Genomic DNA, 18485 nt, shown 5'->3' with positions numbered 1-18485 from the left:
TTGCCTCCCTATACAATTAGTCTGATACGCTGGTTTAACTCTGCCTGATACTGTAGAATAAAATTAAGGCCAACTTGTAAACAGAAAAGTCATAAAATATAAATGTCCACCGGAGGCAATAAATTACTGAGATGTCCAATACTCATTCCAGTGAAGGAGAAAAGATACACACGCGGGCACACACACAATATATATACCCTGAGCTTTACAACTACATTAAACATCACATGACAAAATGTTTTTCAATTGCTTCAACAGCGCTGGAAAACATCCCAGCTTCCTTTCTAGCCACATCAACAGTTCAATCCTACGCACTGTCCAGGAGCCCTGAGGCAGTTTAAATACATGATGGCATCACATTTATGTATTGAGCACCTACTGAACGGCAGGCAGACGAAGATACCAGGATGCTACCAACCTGCCTCGAGTCTGCCCCAGCACGGGCTTTCTTCCCCAGTTTTATTCACTGTGCTGCTACTTAGAGGCCCGGTGCACAGACCAGTGAGAGAAGCCCTGGGGGTTCCTCAGGACAGGACTTGCAGACCACAGTCAAAATTAGAGCTGTGGGCATCTTTGCCCATCCTACTGGTTTTATATACATACAGTAGGGGGAAAAAAACCACATGACCTTCACTTTTTTTCCTGGGAAAAGGAAAAAGAGGAAGTATGTACTTGTTTTGATACTCCCCCCAGAGATTCATTCAAATTGACAGTGAATCTATTTCTTACGAACATCTGTATCCCAATCCCAGCAGAGAGTTCATAACAGGTGATCAATACTTTGTTTGTAAACTTTGGACCCACCAGGTTTGTTGCAGTTCTTTCTTTCTTTGCAAGAAAGTGGGGGGAGAGGCAGAAGGACGGGGGAGAGAGCATTTCAAGGAGAGTCCATGCTGAATGTGGAACCCAATGTGGGGCTCGATCTCACATCCCTGAGATCATGACCTAAGCAGAAGCCAAGAGTCAGGTTACTCAACTGACTAAGCCACCCAGGCGCCCCGTCCAAGCAGGTTTTCAGTGCTATCTTCCCAAAGCTAGAGCATGAGAATCTATTAAATGTGGCAGAATTGAACTTTAAAAGAAAAAAAAAAAAGTTGTTATCTACACATTTAATGCAATCCCTCTCAAAATACCAGTGGTATTTCTCACAGAGCTGGAGAAAACAATCCTACAATTTGTATGGAACCACAAAGGACCCCAAATAGCCAAAACAACTTTGAAAAAGAAAAGCAAAGCTGGAGGCACCACAATTCTGGGCTTCAACTATCTTACAACACTGAAATCATCAAAACAGTATTGTACTGACACAAAAACAGACACACAGATCAATAGAACAGAATAGAAAATCCAGAAATAAACCCACAACTACATGGTCAATTAATCTTCAAACAATGAAAAAAGATACAAAACAAAGTCTCTTCCACAAATAGTGTTGGGAAAACTGGACATCAACATGCAAAAGAATGAACCTGGATCACTTTCTTACACCACACAGAAAAATAAACTCAAAATGGATTAAAGACATAATGTGAGATCTGAAACAATAAAAATCCTAAAGGAGAGCCCAGGTAGTGATGTCTCTTACACTGGCCATAGCAACTGCTTTCCAGACATGTCTCCTAAGGCAAGGGCAGCAAAAGCAAAAATAAACTATTGGGATTTCATCGAAAGATAAGTTCTGCACAGTGAAGGAAACAATCAACAAAACTAAAAGGCAGTCTACAGAATGGGAGAAGATATTTGCAAATGACATATGCAATAAAGGGTTAGTATCCAAAATATATAAAGAATTTCTAAAACTCAATAGTCAAAAAATGAATAATCTAGGCAAAAATGGGCAGAAGACATGAAGAGATATTTTTCCAAAAAAGACATACAGATGGCCAATAGACACATGAAAATAGGCTCAACATCACTTATTATCAGAGAAATACAAATCAAAACTCCAATGAGACATCACCTCACACCTGTCAGAGAGGCTAATATCAACAACACAAGAAACAACAGGTGTCGGTGAGGATGTGGAGAAAGGCAAACTCTTACACTGTCAAGATGGGAATGCAAGCTGGTGAAGCCACTCTGGAAAACAGTATGGAGACTCCTCAAAAAGTTAAAAACAGAACTACCTACCATAAACCCAGCTATTGCACTACTAAGTATTAACCAAAAGAAAACAAACCTAGGGATTCAAAGGAGCACATGCACCCCATGTTTAAAGCAGCATTATCTACAATAGCCTAATTATGAAGACAGCCCAAGCATCCCCTGGTTGATACTGAAAGGATACAGAGATGCGGTATAAATACACAATGGAATATTACTCAGCCATAAAAAGGAATGAAAACTTGCCATTTGAAACAACATGGATGGAGCTACGGAGTATTATGCTGAGGGAAGTAAGTCAGAGAAAGACAACTATATGATTTCACTCATGTCTGGAATCCAAGAAAGAAACAAAGGGAAAAAGAGAGAGAGGCGCAAACCAAGAAACAGACTTTTAACTCTAGAGAACGAACTGACAGTTAGCAGAAGGGAGGTGGGTGGGAGGAAGCTTGAAACCGGCGAGGGGGACTAAGGGGGCCACTTGCTGTGATGAGCACTGAGTGCTGTATGGAATTTTATACCATACACCTAAAACTAACACTACACTGTCAACTGAAACTTAAATACAATCCACTGTCAACTGCAATTTAAATAAAAACTTTAAAAAAAGCTCTCTACTCACGATTTCTTGGATTTCAGTGATTGCATGTTTGTTGAACAGAACTTTGTACAACGATGCAAATGTTCTCTCTCTAGTCTTTATCTATGTTCTTTAGCAGTGACTACTCACATGTGCCTACTGAGCATTTGAATTACAGTGAAATCGAGGGACTGAATTTTAAATTTGTATCTAATTTTAATTAATTTAAGTTTAAATGGTCACATGTGGCTAATGACGAACGTGTTTAGTTGGGGCTTAGACAGGACCTCGGAAACAGGAATGAGCATCACGGACACAGACTTCGGTCCAAATCCAAGCTCTGCCACTTACTATCTAACAACCTTGAACAAGCTATTTAAACATATTTCCCAGTGTAAAATAGCATATTAGTGGGAGAAATGTCATGAAATTAGATATGGCAAAGTAACCAAAACCCCATTTCAGTCTGCGTTAGTTTCCTGGTTGTCTATCGTCAGAAGCCCTCCAATCTGCGCTCCTGCAGAGAAAACCACCAAGCAACCAAAGCCTGGAATGGGAGATGCCAAACTGCAAATGGTCGCTGTTTTTGGAAAGTGGGGTTGAAAATTTCCATTTGTGTTTTATATACTTTTACATTCCTTAAGTTTTTTTTTCTTATTTAACAAATTTTACTTTGATCAAAAACAAAAACAAAGGGGCTACTCCGAAGTTCAGGGTTTTCTTCTGGTATTCCCAAGGCAGGGAGGGTGGCAAGGCGGACACAAGAAAGGTTGGTTCACAGCCCTTGAGCAGGTGAAAGGGACAGAAATTGGAACTGGCAGGCCTGTAGTCTCAGAGGCCTGGCTTGATGCCAGTACCATGTGTACCCTGAATGCCCCAGGCTGTTAAGTACAGTGCAATTAATTAGATTAGCCAGGTTACTATCAATGCCTGCCAGGCTGCAGGTTTTTCTCGTCCATTCCAGGGAGATGGGCCCTCCTGTGGCCACAGGCTAAACGATCGTCAGGTAATTTTCTTTTATAAATTTATCTAGGATAGTTAAAGGTAAAGGACACCCTCACATACTATAAATTGAACATTTCAGGAAGGCAGTTGGATAAAATGTGTACTTAAAAATACTCACTACCTCTTTTTTTTTTTTTTTTTAAAGATTTTATTTATTTATTTGACAGAGAGAGATGACAAGCAGGCAGAGAGGCAGGCAGAGAGAGAGGAGGAAGCAGGCTCCCTGCTGAGCAGAGAGCCCGATGCGGGGCTCGATCCTAGGACCCTGAGATCATGACCCGAGCCGAAGGCAGCGGCTTAACCCATTGAGCCACCCAGGTGCCCCAAAAATACTCACTACCTCTTGATCAGTAATTACATTTGTTGGACTTTGCCATGAGGAGAGGAAAAAAAAAAGATGATTAAGCAAAGATGTCCATATAGGAATGACTCTCAACATTTTATGTAGTAAAGAATGGTGACAATCTAAATATTCATTAATAGAGAACTAGCTTAAATAAATTAATACATATTTACATCAAGAAATACTATGCAACCATGAAAATGATACTGATTAACTGATGTAGAAAGACATTCAAAATACTACAAAATAATATGCAGAATAACGTTTGTTAAAATAATCTATGTAATTTATGTATATTTGTGTGTGCTTACCCATAGGAAAAAGGTTTAGAAGAAAATAAACCAAAAAGTTTTAAGCGCTTTACACTGGAGAGTAGCAATTCAAGTGACTAGTCTACTTACTGGCCATCTGTTATATTCTAATTTTTTTAATTATTTAATAGACACACTATATTAAATAAGAAAGAAAGAAGATGAAATAAAAGGCTGCCACTCATCTTAATTTTACAGGGGAGTTTTGCCAAACCTTTAAGGATCAGGCAATTCCCACATGACTTCTATTTTATCACAGCACAGAAAAAAAAAAAGAATTTTTTTTTAATCTATCAAGTTAACACAATAAAAAATACAAAGGAAAATCTAGTTTATGAATACAGACATGAAATCATGAGAAAAAAATAGCAAATCAGATTTGGTAATATATTACTAGAATAACAGGGATTATTCTAATTATTCAAGAATACCGTACTATAGGGACGCCTGGGTGGCTCAGTTGGTTAAGCAGCTGCCTTCGGCTCAGGTCATGATCCCAGCGTCCTGGGATCGAGTCCCACATCGGGCTCCTTGCTCCACAGGGAGCCTGCTTCTCCCTCTGACTCTTCCTTCCACTCTGTCTACCTGTGCTCGCTCTCACTCACTCTCTCTCTGACAAATAAATAAATAAAATCTTTAAAAAAAAAAAAAAAAAAAAAAAAAAAGAATACCGTACTATAGCATAATATAGAGAAATAAGTTATCACAGAAGTCAAAGTTGGGCAATCAAATAATCATCTCAATATATATGTACTGACTCTATTCCTGATTGAAAACAAAATAACTCTAGAAAAGCAAGAATAAAGTAACAATAATAAAAAAAAAAATCTTTCTCAAATTCTAATAGTAAAACACCTAAACATATTCCATGAAATTCAGGACCAAAATAAGGATACCTACTATGGTGAATATCACTGACGACCATACTACAAGCTCTAGCCAAAATACAAGATGAGAATTAAAATGGAATTAAAGTCCTAGGTTCATCCTAGCTATGACCAGAAAGACAAGAAATAACAAGTGTTGGTGAGGATGTGGAGAAAAAGGAACCGTCGTGCGCTGGTGGTGAGAATGCGAATTAGTGCAGTCACTTTGGAAAACAGTGTGGAGGCTGCTCAAAAATTAAAAATGGAACTACCCTGTGATCCAGTACTCACACTACGGGGTATTTATCCAAAGAAAATAAAAATGCTAATTCGCAAAGACACATGCACCCCACGTTCATTGCAGCACTGTGATAGCCAAGATATGGAAACATCCCAAGTGTCCATCGATGGATGAACGGAAAAAGACATTATGAGAAACATATACACAGTGGAATATTATTCAGCCATTTAAAAAAAAAGAAAGGAAGAAAGAAAGAAATGAAATCTTGCCATTTGCAACAACGGGGATGGATCTGAAGTCAGCCAGCCAGCCAAAGGCCCCAGGTGTGGAATTTAAACAACCACAACGACAAACCAAAGCTCACAGACATAGAGAACGGCCTGGTGGCTGCTGGAGGCTGGGGGCAGAGGGGGCAGTTGGGTGAACGGGGTGAAAGGAGACAAAAGGTTTAAAAAAAAAAAAAAAAAGAATGAAAAAAATTCTAGAAACGACAAAAATTGTTGATTCGGGGATGATGTAATTGCCATTCTCAAAAAAGACAAGATGGGGCACCTGGGTGGCTCTGCTCAGTGGGGAGCCTGCTTCTCTTCCTCTCCCTCTGCCTGCCTCTGCCTACCTGGGAACTCTGTCTGTCAAATAAATAAATACAATCTTTTAAAAAAAAAAAAAGGCAAACTACTGAAAAATTATTACTGAATTGAGAAAATGAAATATTCCACACATGTTTACCAAGTGCATACTGTGGTAAATCCTGAGGTCGGTCCAGGGATGCCACAGCAGATGAACAGAGAGACCCAGGCTGACAGAGTATAAAAAATCGATGTGCCTCAGACATTTTTGTCCTGTGCTCGTAAACAGAACAAATGCAGGCGACATCAGTTCTCATTTTTCGGCAATTCAGTAAACGAGCTTTTAAGCCCACTTATAAATGTACAAAAATCAACAGTTCTTCTATAATCAGCAAACACCAGTTACAGGATATAATTTAAGAACAGTCTGTTCATTATTGCAATCAGAAACAAAATATCAAATATCTAGAAATAAACACAGGAAAAGTGTAGGACCTATATAAATAAATGTACAAAATTTCACTTACTGAGGTAAGAAAGAGAGGGAGGAAGGAAGGGAAGGTGTTTGAGAAAGCAGAGGAGGGGAAGCCTACCGTGTTCCCGGGCTGTGACGGTGTACATTTCTCCCAAATTACTCTATATATTTAGTGCGATCACATTCAAAACACCATCGGGCTGTTTTTTTTAAGAAGTTGACAAAATAATTATAAATTTCATTTCAAGAGTAATTGTGTGAGAATGGCCAAGAATTTTCCTTTAAGGAAAATGAAAACGAACCGCTCCAAGAGAGAAGTCATGATATCATGCACGCATTTTGAGACTCATGTGGGCTGAGAGCCTGGCCCCGCGCCAAGATTGCCCGCCCTGGTCTGTGTGTGCCACACCAGGGGCCGGCGTGGATTCTTATCCGTGGCCAATGTATGTGTCTGTCTCTCTACAGCCTCTCGCGACTGAGCAAGCCCCCGGAAGGAGGCCTCAGAAGCCAGATGTGTAGGGCAGCTGCACTGATGGGCGTGAGAGCTGGCTCCCGGCAGGAAGAACCTTCGTTCGGAAGGGTTCAAGAGCACACACCCTGAGACTCAAGTCACTTCGCTGATGGGAAAGAGGGGAACGTGGAGAACACAGAAGCTGAGCCATCAATGAAAGCGTTTACTGCCTACTGTAGGGTGATACGGTAAAATTTAATGATGTCAAAAGATGAATTCTACATATGTGAATTCCTATGAAAACCCAAAATCAAACCGATCATATTTACTAGTGACATTCACAACCCCTTTCCTTTCTCATAGCGCTCTAAGACTCTAACCCACTGCCCGCCCTATTTCTCGACCATTACCTGCTCCCAGTGCATTGTGAGCAGATGAAAATTCAACCCACGAAGGAGAGAAAAGTTAGGCATCTTTTACAGACATAGATGAGGGGCTCTGGGGGCCTGATGAACTCGCCACGTGTTACAGAGCGAGTGGCCCGTGGCTGAGGCGGGAGCCTTGCTTCCAACTTCTGGGTCTGAAACAGGAGCCACCCTACCCCCCGCCCACTGCAAACCACCCCCAACCCCACCCCGTGTTTCCACAGTCGTGAAGCTAATGAGGTCCAGAGGGCCAGAGAGCTATGAGCTTCCATCCCCTTGTGCACAGTCAGCTGTGTTCCCTTCTGAAACTACAGGCCGCATGCCCGAGCCTGACCAGACAGCAGTCTTGAAAAATTAAATATTGATTGTTCCAAGAGGGACGGATGATAATAACTAACACATGCCGTGCTTGCTCTTTGCCAGACACTGTTCTAAGGACTTCAAAGATACTGAGTCCTGTCATCTTTACAGCACGCCTCATGTAGCAGACAAGACTACAATCATACCCCCGTTCACTGATGATAAAACAGAGGTACAGCCAGGCCACCTAACTTCCCCCGGGCCACGGGGGCCACTAAGGGTAGAGCGGGGGTCCTAAGTTCTGGCTCCAGGCTTGCATTTCCTGTCAGGGGTGCCTAGCCCTGCCTGTCACACAGATCTCCATCTCCCTGTGGACCCCAAGACCAGCAGTTAAGAGTGCTCTCTGTAACATAAAATATGCATATGACAACCCAGCCTAAATTACCCATGATAACATTTAATTAATACAAATTGCCAAGCATGGCTAATTGCTGCCGGTGCACTCTCTCCTGTAATGATTCATATAAAAATACAGAGGTAAATCCCCACTGTACTTTGTTACATGGCTGGAAATATTCTTGTTCGGTGTTTGGAATGATTCAAACTACAGAAATCTAACCTGAAAATACTTAAGTCGACCATCAGCCTGTGAAACCTTATCCTGCTATCAGACCACTGTGCCAAGCCGTCTCCGAACGGCCACAGCCGTGCTGGAATGACCCCTTGATCCATCCTGACTTGTACTCTTCCTGCATATTTATCTTGTTAACCAAAATACAAGTCCCTTGAGACCAGGGGCCATCCCCCTGAACCTTGCAAAAAACACTCTGTACATAGGTACTCGACCTATTTTTGGTGACCAGGAATTAAGTGGAATAAAATATTTTATTATCGGAAACAAAAACATTTTAAGTCATGTGAATAAATCTCAGACAGGCACACAATCATTTTGACAATTAAGTCCCTGCTGCTAATTCATCAAATCTAGGAACGCCGATTAGATACCAGGTACTGCAATGAGAGCTTCCTTTGAACTAAATCAGTTAAGCCACACGGCGCCTTAGGAAAGTGAGCCTATCTCATAATCATGCCCATTTCACAGATGGGAAAACTGAGGTTTAGGAAAATAAAGTAACTTAACCCCGGTTCTACCACTCGTAAGGGATGGGACTAGGATGTAAGCCCAGCCCTCTGCTTCCAGAGATGAACTCTTACCTCCTTATCTCCCAAAGTGTCTCATCTTCTCTGGCCATCCCACTCCCCACCCGCTGCGAGTAGACCCCCAGGAGACTTCTACCTGCCGCTCAGCCGTCCTCCTTCTCTCACTTCCCAAACTACACGTTAGGGTACATGGCATCAGCCTTTTAATCCAGGACAAGAGAAAAGAACAAGTCCTACAAAACCCACGCTGCCATGAGGGCCTTGCCTCTTGTGATTCACTGTGTTCCTTTGAAGACCGTTCAGGAAGTAGCCTCTGATCTTGGCATCAACCTCTGTTACATAGTTTGTTTAAAGGACATCACAAACTGTCCAGGTGATAAGGCTCCTGGCTTCCGTGTTGAGCGAGCTGCTAGGAAGTTCCAGGCCCCACGTGAGATCCCCTAACGCGCTCAGAGATGCATACATACAATTTCATTCTGGTTCCACGTTTCAACTTATGATGGTTTTGCCGTGTTCACCTACTTCTAACTTACATTATCGTATATAAACAAGAGCATCTTTAAAATGCTGTGGGGACAAGACAGACTATAAACGAAGTGCCCAGTAGACGTTCGGCTCATTTTCAACAATCAAGGCAGAAGAACATTCGAGAGGCAAGGGTTAGAGTCCTAACCAGAGGAAAGAACTGGCAGTTCTCAGACTTTACCCACCCAATAAAAATTGTTTTCAAAGTCTAGGCAATAGTCTTAAAATTTTTTAATTAGTTGGCAACATTTAAAATACAAGAGATTTCACTCATAAACCCAGACTCCTTGTTTTTCTTGAAAAATGGGAAGCTGTGTCAACCCCTACGCCTGCTCTCCATACATGGCAACATTCAAAGCTGAACAACAACTTCAATGAGCCACGAGATTTTAGTTTGCCAAAGTCCCCACCCAGACGGTGCCACTCATTTAAAACCACCCACTTCAATCTTGGTGGCGGCGGGCTTAGCGCCCCAGCCTAAATCAACAGCAGCTCCACTCCCAAAAGGGAAATGTGCAGGTGCGATTAGTAGACAAGGTTTTCCAGCCGCTGGAGGAACCTCAGAACAGGCCCCTTGGAGTTCCTGTTTCTCAAAAGATGGGATTACTTAGAAGCTTGGCTGGAGAGAGGCAAAGAGGGACACACTGGATAGAGGCATCTATTCAAACAAAGTCCTAAGCCCGGGCGCATCCTTGAGCTACTGGCAGGACCTCCCAAGAAAGTTCCTTCCCCAGTCGCAGCCTGGACTCCACTCCCCACCCAAAACCTGGTACTGAATGGCTGTCCCGGGACCACACAGCCCAGGGCTAAAAGGGAAAATGGCAGAAGCAAGTAAGTCTTCATGGTTCTCCAGGAGCTCCTACCCCCCAGCCCCACAAGGCCCTTCCTTGACTGCCCACCTGGAGGCGCCATGAACACAACAAACCACACTTCTCAAGGTCAAAACAAGACCAAGTGCCTTGGAAAACAACTGCTGTGGCCATTGTTCGGCCCACAGGCGTTTGGAGTGTTCATGCAGAAAAGCCGAAATTTCCCCTCGCAGGAAGTTCCTGGAAGGAAGTCGGTGCCCTGACGCTCAGCCACTCCTCGGACCGGAGAAAACAAAGGCAGAGCAGGCCTCTCTGCTGCAGACGGCCACAGCATCCCACCGGAGGCGGCCGGGTGTTCATGAGGAGGGCTGCTAAGCTTTCTTGGGAGGGAGGGTCTACAGAGCTGCAGGAGCCTCTTCCTTCGCACGTTTGGGGAAGGTGGTCGTTTTCTGCCACATACTGATCAGGATCCAAACATGAAACCAGCTGAAGACCTGAGGGAGACGGTGGGTGTACGCTGTTTACCACCCACCCCAACCTACCACCGTCCAGATTCTTGGGGGAACTCGAGCCCTCTGCCGCTAGCAACAGCAGTCCCTGGTGGCCTGGCAACAGCAGCGACAGAAGAGTCTATGTGGAAAGGTATTCTTGGGACTGGGCATCCACAACTGTTATAATCTTTTTTTTTTTTTCTCAAATTACCTTAAAAGTGATGCATATGCAATTAATTTTTTCCAAACAGAACCAGGTGATAATAAGTGGTAAGGAAGTGTCCCTGAGCCCACAGTCCCCACTCCCACTCTTTTCCATTATTACTGTTTTTACAGTCCTGGTGGTTATCAGCCTAACCACGTAATAGGCTTGTATCTCTTCTTGATTTGTCAACCTTAGACAGAATCTATTGACTGGCTGCCTGCCTCCCTCATATCTAACTCATTCACACTTCCTTCACCTCTAATTCTTCCCTAGTTTTCTTGATTATGCTATTTTTAGCTCTTCAATTGGTTAGCTCTGTTTCTTGTTTCAACAGCCTTACACAGTGCATCTTGACATCCCACCCTGGAGGAGAAGGAAATCAGAATCCCAACCCGTGTCCCTCCACGGCCTCTCTTTCCCTCCTGCCGCCTAGCTGTGGACTTCTGTCTGCTCTTTCCCTCTTCCCAAATTGGGGAGGTTTCTAAGCCTTGGTTGGTTTGTTTGGTTTTTTTTTTTTTTTCCCCCTGTAGTTATGTCTTGTCTTGGGTGGAGATTAACCAATAAACTATGCAGCTACATTTACAACATTCTGACTACGCAAACATGACTTCCTGCAGGACCAACAGCACGTCTCAGTTCCTGGAGAAGTAAATACAATCCTATGTCAGTGAACCTAGCTACACCTCAAGGTCAAATGGTTCTCTTTTCTTACACTGCACAAAACACTCAAAATTATATGATACCGCAACTTAGATGGCTTTTATTTTTGCATTTAAAAAAAAGGAAATGATTCTTTGATTATCCCTCTGTCCTGGTTGATGTCTGAGCCCATGTGTGGTTTTTTCTTGTTTTAAATCAAAACTACATTCATACAGCCTCAATACAATCCAACATTCATCCCTTTCTAATAAAGAAGTGCACAACTGCAAAAGCCCAGGGAACAGTTACTGAGCTAAACAATTAAGCCAAGAACAAGCACCCCTGAGGCCCAAATGCTCCAAGGCAAATGCCCAAGGGAGGGGCTGGTTCCCGGTGGAGGAGATGACTCCCTAGGCAGGGCTACTTTTTCTTTTTTTTTCCTGCATGTAGGCTGGCTGAGTGACTTAGCTTCTTAACTACCTGATTTTTGAGCAAATAAACAGTAATAACAAACAAAAGAGCGACGTGTTGACAATTAAAAAACGTACACAGCGTATGGGCGCCTGGGTGGCCCAGTCCGTTAAGTGTGTGGCTTTGGCTCAGGCCCTGATCTCATGATTATCAGGGCTAGAGCTGAAGTTAGGGTTCGGTGCCCCCCCGCTCAGCAGGGAGTTTGCTTCTCCCCCTCCCTCCGCGCCTCTCCAATAGAGAAATAAAATCTTTTAAATAAATAAATAAAAACGTACAGAGTCTTAAATTATGTCCTTGGCAATGTTATGAAACAGAAAATAGGTCATAACACCTAGCAGAGAGAAAATTGCTTGTTCCGGGAGATAAATTAATTTCTGAAATAGGCGAAGTTACAGGAAAAGCGATGTAGCACAGTCCAAAGGGCCCCGGTTTGGGGATAAGACGAAGCTGAGTTTAAATCCTGGGTAAGGGGAAGCTCCTTCCCTTGCAGTCTGACTGTGTGCCTTGGAAGACACACCAAGGCTCTGTGAACCTGTTTCCTGATCTGCGAGCAGGCAAAATACCAGCTCTTTCACACAGGGGTACCGTAAGGACAAAATAAGACAGTCACCCTAACACAGTCCTGGTGCTTATAAATCAGTGCTGGTAACACTAGATCCTACACGTCCAGGGTCGAGCTCCTCTCTGATGAACTACAGTAAGTGAAGACCACGTGTCACGCTGTATTTCTCTAGGTCCTAGAACAGCAGAGGGGAATGGCGGGCAAGGATTATTAAGGATCTCGGGGCTCCTGGGTGGCTCAGTCGGGTAAGCGGCAGCCTTTGGCTCCAGTCATGACCCCAAAGTCCTGAGACTGAGCCCCACATCAGGCTCCCTGCTCAGCAGGAAGCCTGCTTCTCCCTCTCCCTCTGCTGTTCCCCCTGCTTCTGCTCTCTCAGTCAAATAAATAAAAAGCTTAAAAAAAAAAAAAGAAAAAAGAATCTAATCATAAAATGAAAAGAAACGTACAAAATAAAGACAAGGCATATAATGCTAGCCACAAATTTGGTCATGGGTAATGCTACTACAAAATCCTTTTATAATTAGACCCACTGGAAAAAAAATTGTAAGTCCCTTCTTTAATTATAGTTCTGAACTTTACCTTATATTAAGATAGAGTAAGATTTTTTTTTTAGAGAGACTTTATTTATTTGAGAGAGAAAAAGGGAGAGAGAACACGGGAGGAGGGGCAAAGGGAGAGGGAAAGCAGACTCCCCACTGAGCAGGGAGCCCCTGGGATCACGACCTGAGCTGAAGGCAGCAGCTTAACTCACAGAGACACCCAGGCGCCCCAGGATATAATAAGACATTTTGACCGGGAAGATATACCTTACCATGGGCAATTAAGATATCATTCCAAGAGATACCACTTTACTAGTTGAAAAGAAAAAAAAAATCCTTAATTCACAATTTACTCAAGTGTATGATTAAAAAAAAAAAGAAATAGAAAAAGATGTTGTATGAATCACTCTATAAGCTGGTTACAAAATTGTGAATTCTAGAATTCTGGACAATGACTATTCCCACATGTTGTGAGTTTGTGTGTGTGTACATGTGTATGTATACATACGTGTGTGGGGGTTTAAGAATCATGGAGAGAAAACATGGTGTCACTAAAACGTCTTCCCCCAAACTGTGGCAATATTCCAAGCTCCACGTCTCACGTTACAAAGAATTCACTCTCTGAAATCTAAACATTCTCTTCTTTAATTTCCTTGCATCTGCTTAATCCATCCGCATCAGTGATGTAAACTTAAAATGATTTCTAGCCAAAATGATATTACTGGACTCCTACGGGCTTACAAAAATAGCTTCTATTTGAAAGTGAGTGGTGAAGTGTTAGGATCTAGACCACCATCTAAATGCATGAAAATTTTCCATATTTATTTAATTACACCAGTACGTAACATTATTAGTAAGCCTTTTCTCGCATCATTTTAGTGGTCTTCCACTGTTCCTCCATAAGGTTCATGTTAAACCTGCTTTGTATTTCCTCTCACTGCCAATACTGTGCCATCTAACAGTATTTCTTTTATTTGGTCAAGACAGTGAAAACAATGGGGAGTGCTTTCAGTGTTCTTACTTTTAATCATCAAAAGAAGGGAAGGGAGAAAGAAAATAAAACGAGCCCTTTTGTTTATGAAGGTGATATTTTCAATTACTTCGGAAATTCACTGCAACATACACCTTTTGAACATTTCCTTTGCAGGAGGCAATTGGCAAAATCCTATCTGGCAAAAAGGCACAGCCGGGGAACCTTGATGGCAGGCGGGAGGGATCGCTACAGCACCCCAAAGCAGACTGAGGCAGGTATAAAAGCAGAGGCACAAAAATCACATTCACTATGAATCCGGTAAATTCATGGCTGGTCGTCCACTCCCAGCTATTTGTTCTGTTGTACAGCCAAGTGAAGTCCAGGGGGCTGTTATGGTTTTAAAGTACTCATCCTTTTTGCCAATTTCATCTTAAATCTCATTTCTCTCATATTTCCTGGTTATTTCTTGCCTTCCTAGTCTTAAAGAGAAGCCATTAGGCCCTTCTCAAGAACAAATTAGCCAAGTATTCATCCCCGGTCCAGAACCCTTTTTCCCATAGCACAGAAGCCAAAAACGCTGCTGAGTTTCTACTCTGCTGTTCAATTATACCTTGATTATAACTCCACATCACTTCCATATGGCTAGTTTGCTGCCTAACCACCCATAAGAGCGAGTATCAATTATGGAATTATAAATCTAACAATTAACTGACTCGATGGGTCTGAGGAGAGTGTTGGCTTCTGTGTTTAGCCTCCTGAGGTAGAGAAGTCTCTCAGGATTTGATTCAGGTTCTTCCCCAGAGGCTGGGTCACACCCAAACCACCCCAGGCCGACAACTCACAAACCTGCTGTTCACTCCTGGCACTGAAAGGTCACATGACCTCTGCCAAGTGTGGCTACCGCAACTGGTTCCGTCTCACACACTCATCATGTCTGCATGCTTCTGGAAAGTCTTTGCTCCAGAACACTTTTAGCAAAGCATTATCACTATTCTCAGAAAGAGTTTTATGACAAGGAAATGATTCTGGTCTTCATAAGGAGGCCTGGGTTTAAATTCTACTTCTGACACACTATTTAAGGAAAAAGTGGGGGGACACCATTTAACTGCTGATGTTGGCAAAATGGAAAAAAAAAAAAGTGAAACTTATTTAAGAAGTGAACAGGTTAAAGATCGATCAGTTAGGGGAACAGCATTATGAGCTATTGAAACCTCACAGGAATTTTTCATATGAAAACTCTACACCTTTCCGTTGGGTTGACTGAATGTAAGAAACCAATACCTCCAATTTAGGGGAAGGAAGACTACAGCCATGCCTTTTAACTGATGTGAGACAAACATCAACCTTTTCTGACAAGTAATGTGAACTTACTGAAAAGCCTTTTCAGAGGTATTTACAGCACCTTAGTGTTTCAAGGCCGGGGTGGGGGGCGAGGGGGGGGGGGGAGAAAGCCGTCAAATATTCATTGCACAGCAGTGAAAAATGCATTTTCATTCAAGAATCCTTCCCCGGGACCAAGTGTTTGATTCTGTATCTAACAAACCAAAAGCCAAGGGGCACTGGGAGGCTCAGAGGGTTGAACATCTGCCTACGGCTCAGGTCATGATCTCAGGGTCCCAGGACAGAGCCCCGCATCCAGGCTCCACACTCAGCGGGGAGTCTGCTTGTCCCTCCCCCGCCCCCACACTGGTGTTCTTCCTCTCAGATAAATAAAATCTTTTTTAAAAATAAATAAATAAAGATAAGAAGTGAAAAACCAAAAGCCAAAACCAATAAAAAATGCTAACAAGATAAATGTCTTTAGAAGCATCATCAAGGAAATTGGTAGCTGGGCCTCTAATTAGTACTGATGCCTGAATTCTTCAAATACTTGAACTCCCTGCCCTCTGCCATACTGTGGGATGAAACACCCAAGAAACCGTGCCAGTACTTCCTACAGAGGGATGGGCAATTTGTTTTTACCTCAGCAGCCAATTCTATGTAATGGCATGAACTCGCATACGGTAGTAACACTTACTTATTTATAGAGAGCCGAACATCAGCGTCATACTTCCACAGAAAGCAACTGCATCGTTGTTTTCGGTTTTTTTTAAAGGTTCTTCTATAAAAGGGCCTACTTACCGAGTATCCAGTTCAAGGAGCTGCGAGAAATCTAAGGGAATGGGCAGGTGCGGCTCTGCTTGCTCACATCCAGGTTCCTCTGTGGGGAGCCTCAGGGCATCTCCACCGCCTTTCTAGAAGTTCTCAGCCTGCCTGGGGACTCCTCCTCATGCCTTCCTCTCCCTTCTCCTGTGGCCCCTGGGACACTCGTGTGGCCTTGGGCCTCTTCAAAGAGCTGGTTGCCTCCCTCCTCACAGCTGATAGCTATGCCCTTAGCTTCTCTCAAGGCTCTCCTGCCTGTGGTTCACTGTTTGGCGGATTTAGGAACGGTTGGTCCGTGATCATTTTCTCACACTTCATGGAAACCCAGCAAATATACGAGTGACCTAGACATATAAAATCAGCATCTGACTGGCATGTCTGGTCTTGGCTTTGGTATCCTCAGTAGAAGGCTTTGGTGACTCAAATGACCATTCGCTCTGCCCCACTGTCTTAGGGAGATTGTTCCCTGGGAACTAACAGCCTGAACCTAACACAGGGAACAGCAGGCTTGACTGGAACCCGCTGCGCGTTGGTCATTGTGCTCAGCACCAGGGGACACAGAAAACAAAGACTGAACTTCTATCCCTTTATCCAAGGGCTATTTCCCTCCCCTCACAAGTCATCCTAAATCACTCTCTGATACGCAAATGGAGGAACAGCAGCTGGACCAAGTGGTCGGGCAGCCAAGGAGGGTGCTGACAGGAAGTTGCTGAATCTCAGGTGAGCTTTCGGGATGACTGTGGTTACCGTGAAGTGCCTTACAGACCTCATGACATCCTCAGCCCAGTCCTGGAGAAACAGACGATTCCTGAAAGAATAACTTCATTTTATTTTTATTTTTATTTTCTTTAAAACTCGTTCACAAATTACTATGCCCTGTCCTAAAATATCTTTTTCTAATCATCCTGAAAAAAAAATCCCCATCACATAACATCACATCCCTATGAGCTGGCCCATGGAGAATAGACAGGTAAATTGCCAGTCTATTCTGGAAAAGAAATTGGGCAAAACTGGGGGGAAAAAAGGAAAAAGGCAGCTATGAGTAATCTTTCAGGTAAGTATAGGCCAGAGCCCTGAAGAGGGTTTCTGGAAGCTTCTGTTGCTCTCTGCCATCACAGAAATCACAATAACGGGCCAACGCGTGGGGTGAAGTCATGATATTTAGGTCGTCCCAAGGACCCGCAGGCACGGAGCCACCATGCTCATTTCCATCTGGATCCTCGAGTTTTCCAGGCAGGGGCCCTCCCAGGAACCTGCAGGTTTAGCAGAAGCCTCGCAGCAGATTCTGACACAGGTGCTCTGATGCAGGGGTTCCTTCCGTATTTTGAGCAGAGCCAGGGAAGAAAAACTCCCTGATGGGACTACTGAAGTCCGCAAAGGGACCAAGTTTCCAAGGTCGCAGTGGCACAATCCTCAGGCGTGTACACAGGCACCGAAGATCTGAGGGGAGACGGCGGAGACTTCCAAAATTAAATGGGCCACCACGTGCGGGTCCCAACACACCATGGCAGAAAAATGGCAATTCCATGGCCCAGGCAGACACCACTTGCTCCAAAATGGTTTTCAAAAGAATCCGTGGAGGTTTGGCTTGGGTTGATTCTCCCTCCGATGGAAACCCATAGCCCTTCAATTCTTCTTTGGAAGAAGCCGAAGGAATTACTTACGAGCAGTCATTTTTGCCGAAAACCCATACTCCGCACGTAAAGAACAGCTGTCTGCCACTTTGAATTCCACACACCGCTCACAGGTACAGGGTTAACCTTTACAGCCCTGGAAGCAACTCGGGCATGGCCCGAGGAGAGCAAGCAGAGTCTTTAAAAACCAGCATCTTTCAATCCAAGCTTAAACCAACTTTGATCTTCTTGATTCAGCATGAAGTCTCTTCTCCTATTTTTGTTTCTTCCCCCAGAACGGTGTGACTTTATACAGCCTCACGGTTGGAAACCCCAAGACACCCTAACCCAAGCAGCAGAATCCAGCCCTACTGCTGCCGCTCCCTCCCAGATTCCCCTAGCGCGAGGCCTGTCCCATCAGTGCGGGCTTCCTCTAAGGCCCGGTGCATTGCAGCCGCCGCCACCCCTCCCCCGCTACAGAGCTGCGGTCCAGATATCCTGGCCATACGTGCTGTTTGCACACATACACACTCCCCGCAACAGAACCCTGTCACTCTGAGCAACCCGGTAAGCCTGATATCAACTGCCATTCTCTTCCTAGAACCTCTGAATCTTAAGGAACTTCCCAATATTGTGTCCCCTGTGACAGAGATCTGGCCGTGACCTCTGAGGATCGTTGTGGCTAT

General features: G+C 43.7%; 1 protein-coding gene and 1 long non-coding RNA gene across 2 annotated transcripts in view; one reads left to right on the top strand and one right to left on the bottom strand.

Moving 5' to 3' along the window:
• Nucleotides 1-18485, bottom strand: part of GNAQ (G protein subunit alpha q) — a 304673-nt gene that overhangs the window by 245905 nt on the left and 40283 nt on the right. The gene's annotated exons all lie outside the window — the stretch shown is intronic.
• LOC131812468 (uncharacterized) lies at nt 10316-11445 on the top strand. Its single transcript, XR_009346364.1, has 2 exons — nt 10316-10806; nt 11195-11445. It is a non-coding gene; the product is annotated as an uncharacterized LOC131812468 (long non-coding RNA).

This window comes from Mustela lutreola, chromosome 12, assembly GCF_030435805.1.
Source record: "Mustela lutreola isolate mMusLut2 chromosome 12, mMusLut2.pri, whole genome shotgun sequence".
Classification (NCBI taxonomy): domain Eukaryota; kingdom Metazoa; phylum Chordata; class Mammalia; order Carnivora; family Mustelidae; genus Mustela; species Mustela lutreola.
The sequence above is the reverse complement of the archived record's forward strand: the minus strand, read 5'-3'. Positions and strand labels throughout refer to the sequence as shown.